Below are 12,752 nucleotides of genomic sequence, written 5' to 3'. Positions count from 1 at the left end.
TGCTTAACAGTTTTTTTTTTCTAAAAAGGGCCCAAATGCAGATCAGCAATATAATTTATCCAGATTTATTCCTTTGTTTGTAGCCCTACTTTAATAGGGCTACAAAGTAATCATATTAATCCACATATTAATCATATTAATCCACAAAGAACAACCAAGTTCCCAAATTTCAAAATCGTCAGTCTTTTGACTAAGTGATTCTATCACTTAGGCATGAATCAATGCTACTATTCATATGTTGCTGTGATATACGCAATGCCCAGGAACACTTGGTAGATAGATAACCAAAGGAGTGACAAGTGTGAACGATTCTTCTGTTGTTAGTAACCTTTCTTGTTTTGGCTTGGGTAAGCTTATCTGAAAATGGTACACTGCACTGATATGCAGTATATTCATAGCAAAATAAGATGTTCCTTACATCTTCCTATTGTGCTTCCCAGATAACTCTGTTTTGTTCCATTTAAGATTTTGTCCACATTCATCAAATTTGCAGTGTTTTTGTTTGTCATTTGTGGCATAATTTCTCCATTTTGGCTATCTCTTTAACTGCTATAGGCATGTGTCCAATTCTGTATACAGGAAAAATGTTTACACAGTATTTTTTTTTACACTGTCTGGATTTAGTAATCAGTTTGTTTTCTCATGGATCATCCTACCTTCACAGCTGTTTAATTCTAATATTTAAATCACACCTTCTACCCTCCCTGAAAATATGTGAATCTAGACATTGACATTTATTATTTTTGCACATACAGGGTACTCATGAAAGGTACGTCTATTAACACAAATAATATTAGTCTATGCTTAACCCTCTTTAACCCCACATCATTCCTGAAGGAATAAATTAGGTTTAAATTTTATTAAGATGTTTGTGTAAATGTTTTGTCTTTTTTTTTTTTTTTGTTAGAATGGGCCAAACTAAACTAGTTACACAGCAAGTCCATAAGTAAAAGAGGTTACAGATATTCCAGGTACAAGTTCACTGCACCGTAGTCATTTTTATTTGGCTTAATGGAGTTTGGTGGACTACATTATAGGAGGACTATATTAGCCTCCCCAATTAGTAATCCTAAGTAATAATTCAGTTTGATCGCAGGAGAAAAGACGCTTCTGCAGGAAGCATTTATATCTCAGCACTAGTGCTCTGGGTGACGGCTTCTCTGCGGCAATGCATATTATAGTAATTTGTTTAAAACTCGCAAAGCAGAGGCAAACCTTATAATGATCTGCCAATGACGTCTGTTCACCAGTGAGGTTATCTAGGCTTCTAATTTTCAGCTAAATGCCTTTTTGTTGTGAAAAAAAAAATAAATAAAGTTGCTTTTTAAATGTAACCTTAAATACCACAGCCATTACCATTGGGAGTATTTTGATACTAGAAGGATGGATGGATGCTAAGAAGGGTAGTAAATAATTATTAGATAGAGTAGAGGACATATTTCTTTTCTCCTTGTGGACCAGGTTGTGTGTTTTTCTAACATACATTCTCGGAGGTATTTAACCATGACTTATTTTCTGAACTCATCATTAATCTTATTTTGAAGACGAAAAACTATAGGCTTCTCAGAGCAATTCCTGAAATAAACTTGGCTGCCGAAGGACAATGCCAGGTTATGAACTCATGGTTTTCCATTACATGTTTTGTAAAAGAGGGCAGAACTAATACAAGCAGCACATTGTCAATTTTCATCAGTAAAGCTGCTGCCTCTATATCTTGATAGAGTAATTGTAAGTGTTCAGCTTGGTCGAAGTGGATGTGTTAGCAGTGTTGACAGTGTCTGAAGTCTGTGTTCAAGACTTAGAAAACTTCCAGACCGAATGTGACTCAGTTTGCACCATCTGAATATTGTTTCTTTTTCACAGTGTCAGGAGGTCTCTCCAATGTCTTTTCAGTTTCTGGAAGAGAGTTTCAGAGGTTGTTTCCTGTAGGTCAGTGTCTTCCATCTAGTATTTATAATTGTTGGTCCTTTTGCCCACATGTAGCACTTTGCTCTTTTGTACATTAAAGTGCATTTTCCAGGAGTTAGCCCAGTTCTGAAGGTTGTCCAGGTCTTTTGTGAATTATTTTTGCTGACTCTTCTGTGTCTGCTATTCATCCAGTTTTAGTGTCATCTGTGAATTTCACAATTTTGTTTATACCAGAATCAATGTCATTAATATAAATCGAAAAACAGAAATGGTCCAAGGACAGACCCCTGAGGGACTCCACTGATGACATTGCTTCATGTGGAGCTGAAGCAATATCAGCACAAGAACTGTGTTGAGGGCTTCATGACACAGTTTTCCCTGGCCAAATAGCTGGACTTAAACCCAAGAACACTATATTTGCCCTCCAGACTGCATAGTGCCTACTGCTAAGTTTAGTATGTGAGGGATAATGGCAGGGTTTGAGCTAGTCTCTAGTGAAGGATACAGTTAATGCTACAGTATACAAAGAAATTTTGGACAGTTGTGCTTTTCCATCTTTGTGGTAACAGTTTGAGAAAGGCCTTTTTCTGTTGACATGACCAAACCACCAAGTTCAAAGCCAGGTCCATAAAGACGGGTATGAGTTAGAATGCCAGTGGTGGGCATGGTTGTAAAATAGTGACAGTGCCCAACAAGAGTCTAGAAGAGGGAGAAATCCCTGGCCATGTTATACCACTTCATTGCTCTGTGTTTGTTATTGACGCTTCAAAAGGACATCAACACAAGGAAGAAGTGGGAGCCTGGCAGAATCTGGCAATGCCTACTTAGCAGGCTAGGGGGAAGAGGACTCATCAGCTGGCATTTGCCTCAGAACCTCATGTAGTTGAGATAATGAGACAATAAGAGATTGGCAGGAGGCTGGAACACCTTCAGACCAGTAAGTGGTAGCATACAGTGCTGGACTAGGACAGGGATTATGTTTCCAGTTAAGGACAGCTGCCCAAGAGATCAAGGCCCTGTAAAACCAAGTGGGGGCATAAGTAGGGAAACCAGGAACGACCAAAGACTGTGCCAAACTTGTACTGCCATAGGAAGTTTAAAAACTTCAGAGAAACACTTGAATCATGTCGGAGGAAGAGTGGCCAAGATCAGAGAGAGAGAGAGAGGGAGAGTATTTCTGCACTGGAATCGTGGGCATTTGGGCAAGATGAACAGCTACTGTAGGCCTGAAGGGAAAAAAGTTGATTTCCTATTCTGTTTTACTGCTTGTTTATGCCTCTTGAGTTGTAATTATTTTGTTTGTTCTAATTTTTTTGTGTTTTCTGGCCTTAATGCCAGCGGCCTGTTGAGAGGTTTATACAAAAGTACGTCCTCAGGTCCCCATGTGTGTCTAACACTCTTTAAATGAGTCTTATCTGTGCAAAATTGTTTAGGGGTTGGGATTTTATATTAATTTGAAATTTCGTTCCCTCTGCGAGACTCCTCAGTCCATTACTAATCTGTTTTTACCTGTATATTGCCTGCGTACCACCCTGGGGATCCCTGCAAAGAAGGGCTAACAGGGTTTATTGGTATGGAAGCTGAAGTTCTTTAAAATCCCTAAATGAGATCTGAGACACGTTAGCTAACCAAACAGAATTGATAGACCAGTTGGACCAGTGTCCTTTGTCAAACCTCTTATGTTCTAAAACTATCAGACTGGATGAAGTGGAGAATCCATAATGTTAAACTACTGTAAACAGGAGTAGAAGTTACACTCAGTGCCTTGCACCACCATAGAAACATGTGAACCGCTATTTAACAAGATTGTAAGAACATGCAAAATCTGGACTATATGCAAAAAAGGGTGATCTGCTTTTTAGAGAGTAGATACAATTTCATTTTGGAAAAATTATAGGTGATTCTCAGGTGAGTAGACCGCAAGAAAGAGGTAATGTTTTATTGGTAAAGCAAACTAGCTCTCCTTAAGATCATTCAAAGTTAAAAGAATCCCAAAACCGGCCCAGTCTACACAGACACTAGCATATGGAACTGGTGACATGTGAATAAAAAGTGACATCAGAGTCTACCCTGATGCTGCTGGCCTTGGCCATGGCTCCCTGCTGAGCAATGAAATTATATGGGGGACACAGATTCTTGCATTGGAAAGTGTAGCCTGCAGTGAAGTGATAATAATAGAGTGATCAGATTTTTGAAATGTCACGTTCAGTCAGTGCTGCAATGGATGATGGGTAGGAGTATTGTATGAATAGGACTGTGGCAGGGTGGACTTCCCTATAGAATATGGAGACAAACTGGGTGTGTATTTTATAGAACCAAATTTGGTGCAGTTTTCAATCCTCTAGGTAAAATGGAAACAATATAAAGAAACCAGTGACATGCTGGAAACACAGCCTCACTATTAAACCATTTTCTGGGGCACGGTTTCATTTGACATAATAGACTCACAATATAACACATTCACATTTTGAGAATTTTATTTTGGAAATGGAAGTATAGCTGTGAGTAAAAATTACTGCTTGTTCTTGGGCAGCAAGCAATTAGGAAAATGCATTCTGCTTATTAACAGACCTGACTGCAGCTTAGGAACAAAATAATCAAGCTTGAGAATACAAATTCAAATTGGTGAAGAACTCTGAAATTGGGACCAATGCCAAAAGACAAGAAATAAAGTGTGGCGTAAATGTTTGGTTGTGTAGAAATGGAATTGGACAGACTGCTCAGTTCCAACTGTCGCTGTACATCGTCCTCTCCAGAAAGTTGATGGCCAAGACACTGACCTTGAGGAACCGCTCCAAGTGCTCTGCTAATGAGGTGCTATGAAAGATCTGGGAGACAGGACCTGTGGCACCCCTCGGGCTGCTCCTGACTCCTGGCCTCCTTCTGGTGGTGTTCCGGAATGGTGGGAGTCACGTGTCAATAGCCCTGTCACAGTCAATAAGCTACAGCAGTGTCCTGCAATGGGACATATGGCATGTTTGACAGGCAGAGAGGGTGCGAATGGCACTGAATGATACATTTTTTTTTTTTTAATCTTTCCCGTTGGCAATGTCACACTTTCAGGCAGTATGTTGGCATGTCACTCAGTAAAGCCTTTGCTGACAACAGCTCAGACCTATATGAGATGTCCTTCTGAATAACGTCCCCAAAATTAATAATTAACCTGGTAATTTTAACCCCTAATAGGTGTCCTGTGATTCCGTTTTGTTACACTAACGGTAACTATTCATTTGGGGTGAATGGACAAGATAATGGGATATCAAAACCACAACTTATTTTAAAATCTCCCCCGCCTGTTCTATGGTAATGGTACAGTATTCACATATTTCAAGACACTGTGTACCTTGGTGCTTTCTTGGAATTTCTGTGGTGGCCTGTCCTTTCATGCATCCATGAGCTTGTGCATTTCTTGTTGGCAGCTAACTAGATACCCTAGTGAGATTTTTCCACCTGTGGTTTTTCAGTATTATGTGCCACCTGTCGGTACAGCTTGATGTCACTTGAGAGTCCGCTGCACTCACTGGCTATGCAGCCTGTTGAAGTGTTATGCCAGGCCTGAAATAGGCACAGCACCTTTTTGGTATTCTAAAACAGATAGCTTAACCTCAAATGATAGTTTTTTTTTTTTTGTTTTTATTTCCAATGAAACAAAATCCACTTTCTGCAACTTATTTCCTTCTTTACAAAAATGTAATTTTTTTTTGTGGTCATAACATAATACTATGGTATGAAACCAATAATAACTTATGCTGTAGGTGCGATGGTTGAACACTTGCAGGTGAGACCTCTTCATTTTCTTCCTTGGAACTTCAGGGTGGCTCAACATTATGTAAGGAGAATTTGACTGAAACTGGTATGTGTTCCTACAGCTGATAGTTTTATTAAGTGCCATCTTCTAGTAAGTGGCATCCTCCAAAGTTTGCCCTTTTTCCTTCTTTGCCAACTGTTTATGGAGAGAAGTACCTGTTTGTCTTGTCCATTCTTGGTAAAAATATGAAAAATGAGACAGAGTGTGGTGACCAGTGAATTGTCTGTACATTTCATAGTTGTTCCTCACAAGTGTGCCATATTGTTGTTTGCTTAGGGGAGTCAGGTCAGCCTTGTCTGGTACCACCTTGTCTGGTATTGGCAGACGAATGAGACTTCCTGCTGCCAGGTGGCTTCCTACCAGTGCCACCTCCCAAAGCAGATGTACAGGTGTTGTTTTGCTTGGCCTTGCAGTTGTGCTTCCTAAAACTCCATCAAAGACTAAATCGATTGTAATGATGTGCTGAGTGTGTTAGTGGCGCTGTCACAGCACTGACAGCATGGAGCTTTATTTATTTATTTAGTTTTTTTTTAACACATCTGACAGGACAGCCATGGCACATTGGCAAGTCTCTTACTTAGCATTTGTTGGGCCCCACACGACAGAATTAATATTTCTCAGTTCCTAATTTTATATAATTCATTTTGCTGTTCTGGGGGATGGGAAGCAATTGCTCAGCTCAGCAGTGGACTTGTTCAGTCAGTTGACAAACAGGCTTTATGACCTCAAGTGAATGTAAGGGGATGGCTTGAAATCATTTGATTATTTTAGCTTGCTATATAGCCAGCAGGTTTCTGAAGTTAATGGAAAAAAAAGAAAAGGAAAAAAAAAAAGGTTTTGGTTTTTGGCTCATGAAGTATCCCTCTAGCCCATAGTCTCTGTGGCACTAAACAAAACTATAGTGCCATAATAAGACCTACGAGCCCTGGAAAGTGACAGTTTTCACTGTCTACTTGTTCAGTAATCAATTGCAGTTACATTCTATCATTCATATTCTCATATGTCATCTCATCCATGTTCCCATCTCCCTATACATCATTTAACCAGCTTAGAGTTACTGGGGTGTGAAACTATCCCAGCTACTTATACTATACTTGTTGCAGTAACGTAAGTACTGGATAGGTTGGTATCACATTATTACAAGACGCTTTATACAGCAGCATATTGTAAAATTTACAGTCTTCAAAGGTCCTAGTAGCTAAATAAATGGTGAACTGAATGCACATAGGAATCATTAGAGTTGAGGTGGTGGGCTGTGTAGGTTAGAAGACAGAAGACATTTTCCAAGTACCCCGTTTTTTAAAATGTGCCCACTATTGCAACTTGAGCCACTAGGGAGACATTACCATAAAGTGAGTACTATTAGTAATAGCTTTTCACTGGAGTCATTGGCATTTTTTTTTAATAGATACCATAGTCACACTTCATCCCATAACATACAGTCAGTTCCATTAACTTCTCATTTAAAGTCACCAGCATATTTGTAAATGCTACACAAAAACCCTTGTTCCTTATTCCTCGTTAACACATTCTATGTTTTGTACTTCTGGGTGGGCTCTCATTGGTTGTCAGCTCTCATGCACGCAGAGCCCAACCCCAAAACCTAAGACAAAATGAACCTGTTTGATTTTGTTGAGGTGAGTCTCAGACTAGCTGAGCAGAGTCTTTGGTTGTGAGACTATACACTGGTGGTCATAGGAGAGTGTTGTGGTTGCCCATGCCGTTATTATGTAAATGAAGTCTACAACTAAAACTTGTTTAAAAAGTCTATTAATGTGACAGGACCTTATGCCAGATCCACCAGGTAGAAGATGCTAAGAAGAATTATGCACCCTGCCCAAGCTGGAGAGCCATGGGTTCTTTGACGTTCTACTTTATGTGCCTCATTTGTACCATGTGATCACTACCCCATGCAAAGTTTATTAAAAAGACATTTTACTTTTCAATACTTTTTTTTTTCTCTCAAATTATAATGTAGCAAGATTATCTGTGATACAGTGCCTTTTTGTGTCTATATGTTACGTAGTGGGATACAAATACTTGTGTGTGAGGGTGTATGTACAGTGCATCCGGAAAGTATTCACAGCGCATCACTTTTTCCACATTTTGTTATGTTACAGCCTTATTCCAAAATACCTGTAGATTAAATTCATTTTTTTCCTCAGAATTCTACACACAACACCCCATAATGGCAACGTGAAAAACGTTTACATGAGATTTTTGCAAATTTATTAAAAATAAAAAAACTGAGAAAGCACATGTACATAAGTATTCACAGCCTTTGCCATGAAGCTCAAAATTGAGCTCAGGTGCATCCTATTTCCCCTGATCATCCTTGAGTTGTTTCTGCAGCTTAATTGGAGTCCACCTGTGGTAAATTCAGTTGATTGGACATGATTTGGAAAGGCACACACCTGTCTATAGAAGGTCCCACAGTTGACAGTTCATGTCAGAGCACAAACCAAGCATGAAGTCAAAGGAATTTTCTGTAGACCTCCGAGACAGGATTGTCTCGAGGCACAAATCTGGGGAAGGTTACAGAAAAATTTCTGCTGCTTTGAAGGTCCCAATGAGCACTGTTGCCTCCATCATCCATAAGTGGAAGAAGTTAGAAACCACCAGGACTCTTCCTAGAGCTGGCCAGCCATCTAAACTGAGCGATCGAGTTAGAAGAGCCTTAGTCAGGGAGGTGACCAAGAACCCGATGGTCACTCTGTCAGAGCTCCAGAGGTCCCCTGTGAAGAGAGGAGAACCTTCTGGAAGGACAACCATCTCTGCAGGAATCCACCAATCAGGCCTGTATGGTAGAGTGGCCAGACGGAAGCCACTCCTTAGTAAAAGGAACGTGGCAGCCCGCCTGGAGTTTGCCAAAAGGCACCTGAAGGACTCTCAGACCATGAGAAACAAAATTCTCTGGTCTGATGAGATAAAAGATTGAACTCTTTGGTGTGAATGCCAGGCGTCACGTTTGGAGGAAACCAGGCACCGCTCATCACTAGGCCAGTACCATCCCTACAGTGAAGCATGGTGGTGGCAGCATCATGCTGTGGGGATGTTTTTCAGCGGCAGGAACTGGGAGACTAGTCAGGATAAAGGGAAAGATGACTGCAGAAATGTACAGAGACATCCTGGATGAAAACCTGCTCCAGAGCGGTCTTGACCTCAGACTGGGGCGATGGTTCATCTTTCAGCAGGACAACGACCCTAAGCATACATCCAAGATATCAAAGGAGTGGCTTCAGGACAACTCTGTGAATGTCCTTGAGTGGCCCAGCCAGAGCCCAGACTTGAATCCGATTGAACATCTCTGGAGAGATCTTAAAATGGCTGTGCACCGACGCTTATCATCCAACCTGATGGAGCTGGAGAGGTGCTGCAAAGAGGAATGGGCGAAACTGGCCAAGGATAGGTGTGCCAAGCTTGTGGCATCATATTCAAAAAGACTTGAGGCTGTAATTGCTGCCAAAGGTGCATCGACAAAGTATTGAGCAAAGGCTGTGAATACTTATTTTTTATTTTTAATAAGTTTGCAAAAACCTCAAGTAAACTTTTTTCACGTTGTCATTATGGGGTGTTGTGTGTGGAATTCTGAGGAAAAAAATGAATTTAATCCATTTTGGAATAAGGCTGTGACATAACAAAATGTGGAAAAAGTGATGCACTGTGAATACTTTCCGGATGCACTGTATGTATGTATATTTATCTATGGGGCTTTTACTATTTTTTGTCAATCTATGACATATCTATATATAGCATATTTTTATCTATTATATAGTGACTTTCGTACCTGACATAAGCACCTTTTGTTTACTGTTGCACTTTCCCTATCTATTGTATATCCATTACAATAGCTTTCATGTGTCTATGCATATGAACTTAATATACAGAAGACTTATTTATGTATATATGTCTGTAACGTACAGCATCTTCATATTCATCATGTACTGCCTTTCATACTTACCTCTCATATTTATAATATAGTCCCAATACTATCAAATAAAATCTTTTTCTTTATTATAGTGATATTCATATCTGCCTTACAGTATTTTTGTTTATCAAATATCACCTTGGTAACACAGTATGGCAAAAATGCATCTATTACTCATTTATGCATTTTTAACATGACCTTTAGTCTTTTTTTAGGTCTTAAGAAAACTTACAAAACATAATTAGATAGATTATTCAACCTGTGTAGTATGACATAATGATGTTAAAATAACTTGTTAATAAACAAGAAGGTTTCACTGGTCTTCTAATATGCCATATCAAAAGAAATATCTCAGTTAAGCCACCTCATACCACAAAATAAAGATTTTTTTAGTAGGTCATATTGCAGAAGTGATTATTTAGTATCATTCATATCAGGACATTTCCTAACTGTTTCATAGGGCCTTTCATATCTGTTGTCTTAGTATACCCTTGTTAATTGTTTATCTACAATATAATAGACAGACACTACATCAACCAACCAAACTGATGACCCAGACTAGTTAACTAGTGACGCTTTTTATTGCTGTGTTCTTTCTAGCCAAGCCTGAAAGACTGTCTTTGTGTAAAATGTGAATCGGAGACCACCCTTTAAATGGGCGTACACAACGCACTAATAAAATTAGTCGACAGAATCATATTGGAATGCTCCTGGACCATGGAGAGATTCCGCTGCAGCTCTGGAGCTGGTGGATGAATTTACAAATCAGGTAAGAGGTGCAGCAATAGTAATAACAAACAAGTCTAGCAAGGAAAAACATGTCTTTCTGTCTTTTATTTTAGTATAACTTTTTATCCTTCTTGATGATCCGCTTATGTCACCCCTACCTGACTGTTGCTTCTCATGAGCCCAAAAGGATGCAGTACCTCTAAGAAAATAACTGGAGCCCATCAGCATTCTGCTTTAGCCCTCCTCTGATGCCTGCCCCATAATTAAGAAAAACATCCTTTTGCAGAGATTACAGGGAGACCCGCCACTGCATTATGTTGGCCTGTTTGATTAATAAAGGCAGCTAATTTCAGATCGGGAAGAAAATGCTCTGAAATGGCTTCTAATTATATATTAGACTCTGAAAGGCCCCTGCTGTTTGCCTCCTGCTAAGGGACGGTGGCTGGCATCACCACCAAGGCTATAATTGTGCTTACAGCTCAACTAATTTCACTCAGTCCGGATCCCAATCAGCAGCAGATGTTGCATAGTGTCAAATTAAAATAATCATGATAATATTCATGCCATTTACATATGTAGTGCCTTTCACATCTAATTAAATTACAAACAGACAGCCCGTCACAGAAAGTCAGGGTCCTGTGTATGACAGCTTCCTTTTATGGGATTTCTGAGTGCTGTCCTTTTTTAGGTAATGTTCATTATTTATTAAAACTATTTTTTGTCAGATCACTATTGAGATTATTCTTTGTTTTCTTTTTTCTGTTTTTGTAATTTTATTGATTGTATGGAATGTTGTTTTCTTCAAATATAATCATGTCAAACTTAAACCATAATTCAGAGAGGAGAGACTACAACATGAGCAGATGTTTAAAAACAGCAAAGAAAGGTGAATGTCATTTTCCCCAATATAAATGTTTATTCTAAGATTTGACTGATTATGTCTTGCCATGTTTTAAAGAGGTTTTCAACATATCCTCTAAGTGAAAATGTATATATTTTTTTAAATTTCTTTTCTTTGAAGGTGGTTTAATTAGGAGTGACTTGGGTCAGAAGCTGCTCAGATGAGTCAAATGGTTGATTAAATAAAAATCATAGCTCAATGAAGCCAATGTCATATGGGTTTGGATGTATATATATTAAAACATTAAAAACAATATGTAATTATGCAGTGGAATTAAACAATGATAGCAGGAGGTCCTTAACCTGTTACCTGTTCCATGGGATTGTAGGAAGACATTTTATAAACAGGCTGTGTGACTATTATTTATTGTAGTGAAATCAGTTGATGTTTTGTGCAGCCTAACTCAAAATCAAAGCACTGAATATTTGCAGTAATGGTCACATAAAAGACAGGTACTGATTATAGTGACCCCTTGTGTCTCTGCTTAGAGGGGCACCCTCCGGCTCCACTTTGTCCTTCCTGAGATGACGCAGTGGGAACTGAACTTGGCCAACTGGTGTACATAGCTACATTTCTGTTGAGCTGGTAATGACAAAGGGGCCTCTTGTGCAATGGCAAGCTCTTTTTCTGCCTTGCGGCATTTGCCTTCCCATCACAACTTCATACATGCAATGACACAGGGTACAAAAGAATGACTGGCTGTTTCAGTAACTTTTGCTAACGAGCTCTTTTCATGGGTCCTTACCTACTTGCATTTTCTTTCTATATCGGCTTTCCTGCACTTGCTCAGCCACACTGGTCCAGTGAGGGCATTTCACTCTAGTGAGTCACAGATTTTAAAGAGGTTGGATGGGGAAAAAGAACTTATGATCTTACAAGAAATGCATAAAACGAATGCACAAACCCAATAATTTTATGTAGTTTCGCAGGTCATCAAGGAATTAAATGTAAACAAATGTATAGGACTGGCATGATGGGGCAGGGTGTGTCATTTATTAGTTTAGTGATTATTTCATAAAGAGAAGGAAATACTGTGCCCCAAGTAGTGAATGTAGCAGATTTAATTATTTAGATGCTCTCATACTGCCTTAAAGGAAGCATAAATAGATAACTTAAATCTTTATAGAATCGCTCATAGCCAAGTGGTATTGGTTGGTCAAATGCCTCTACTTCAGAGTTCTGTCTCCTCCAGGCTGCTTGTCCACTTTGGGCTAGTTGGAGACTTAGGATTAGAGACCAGCTTTCCAAACCAGGAGAGATAAAGGTGTTCTTTTTGAGAAGAGTTGTCCTATAGGCCAGAGCACACTTGGCAAGCAAATATAAAAATTGAACTACTGCAAATATAGCTAGTGCTCTGTGTAAGACAAAGAGGCTTCTAATTTGAACAATAGAACTATACTGCAAGTGCTTGTCGTTCCAGCCTCAACTGAGTTAGAAATGCCAAGCTGTTTATCAAGGCAGTATTAACAAAAAGCAAG

At 39.2% G+C, this 12,752-nt stretch overlaps 1 protein-coding gene across 4 annotated transcripts in view; it reads left to right on the top strand.

Annotated features, from left to right (window-relative positions):
* mvk (mevalonate kinase) overlaps positions 1–12,752 on the top strand; it is a 99,709-nt gene that overhangs the window by 29,187 nt on the left and 57,770 nt on the right. The window contains exon 12 of one of the 4 annotated variants that reach the window (XR_005635857.1): positions 10,245–10,413. The exons of the other annotated variants lie outside the window; for them this stretch is intronic. The gene's annotated coding sequence lies outside the window, so the exon portion shown is untranslated. The remainder of the gene's footprint in view (positions 1–10,244; positions 10,414–12,752) is intronic. 4 annotated transcript variants of the gene reach the window in all.

Source organism: Polypterus senegalus, chromosome 12, assembly GCF_016835505.1.
Source record: "Polypterus senegalus isolate Bchr_013 chromosome 12, ASM1683550v1, whole genome shotgun sequence".
In the NCBI taxonomy this organism is placed as follows: domain Eukaryota; kingdom Metazoa; phylum Chordata; class Cladistia; order Polypteriformes; family Polypteridae; genus Polypterus; species Polypterus senegalus.
The sequence above is the reverse complement of the archived record's forward strand: the minus strand, read 5'-3'. Positions and strand labels throughout refer to the sequence as shown.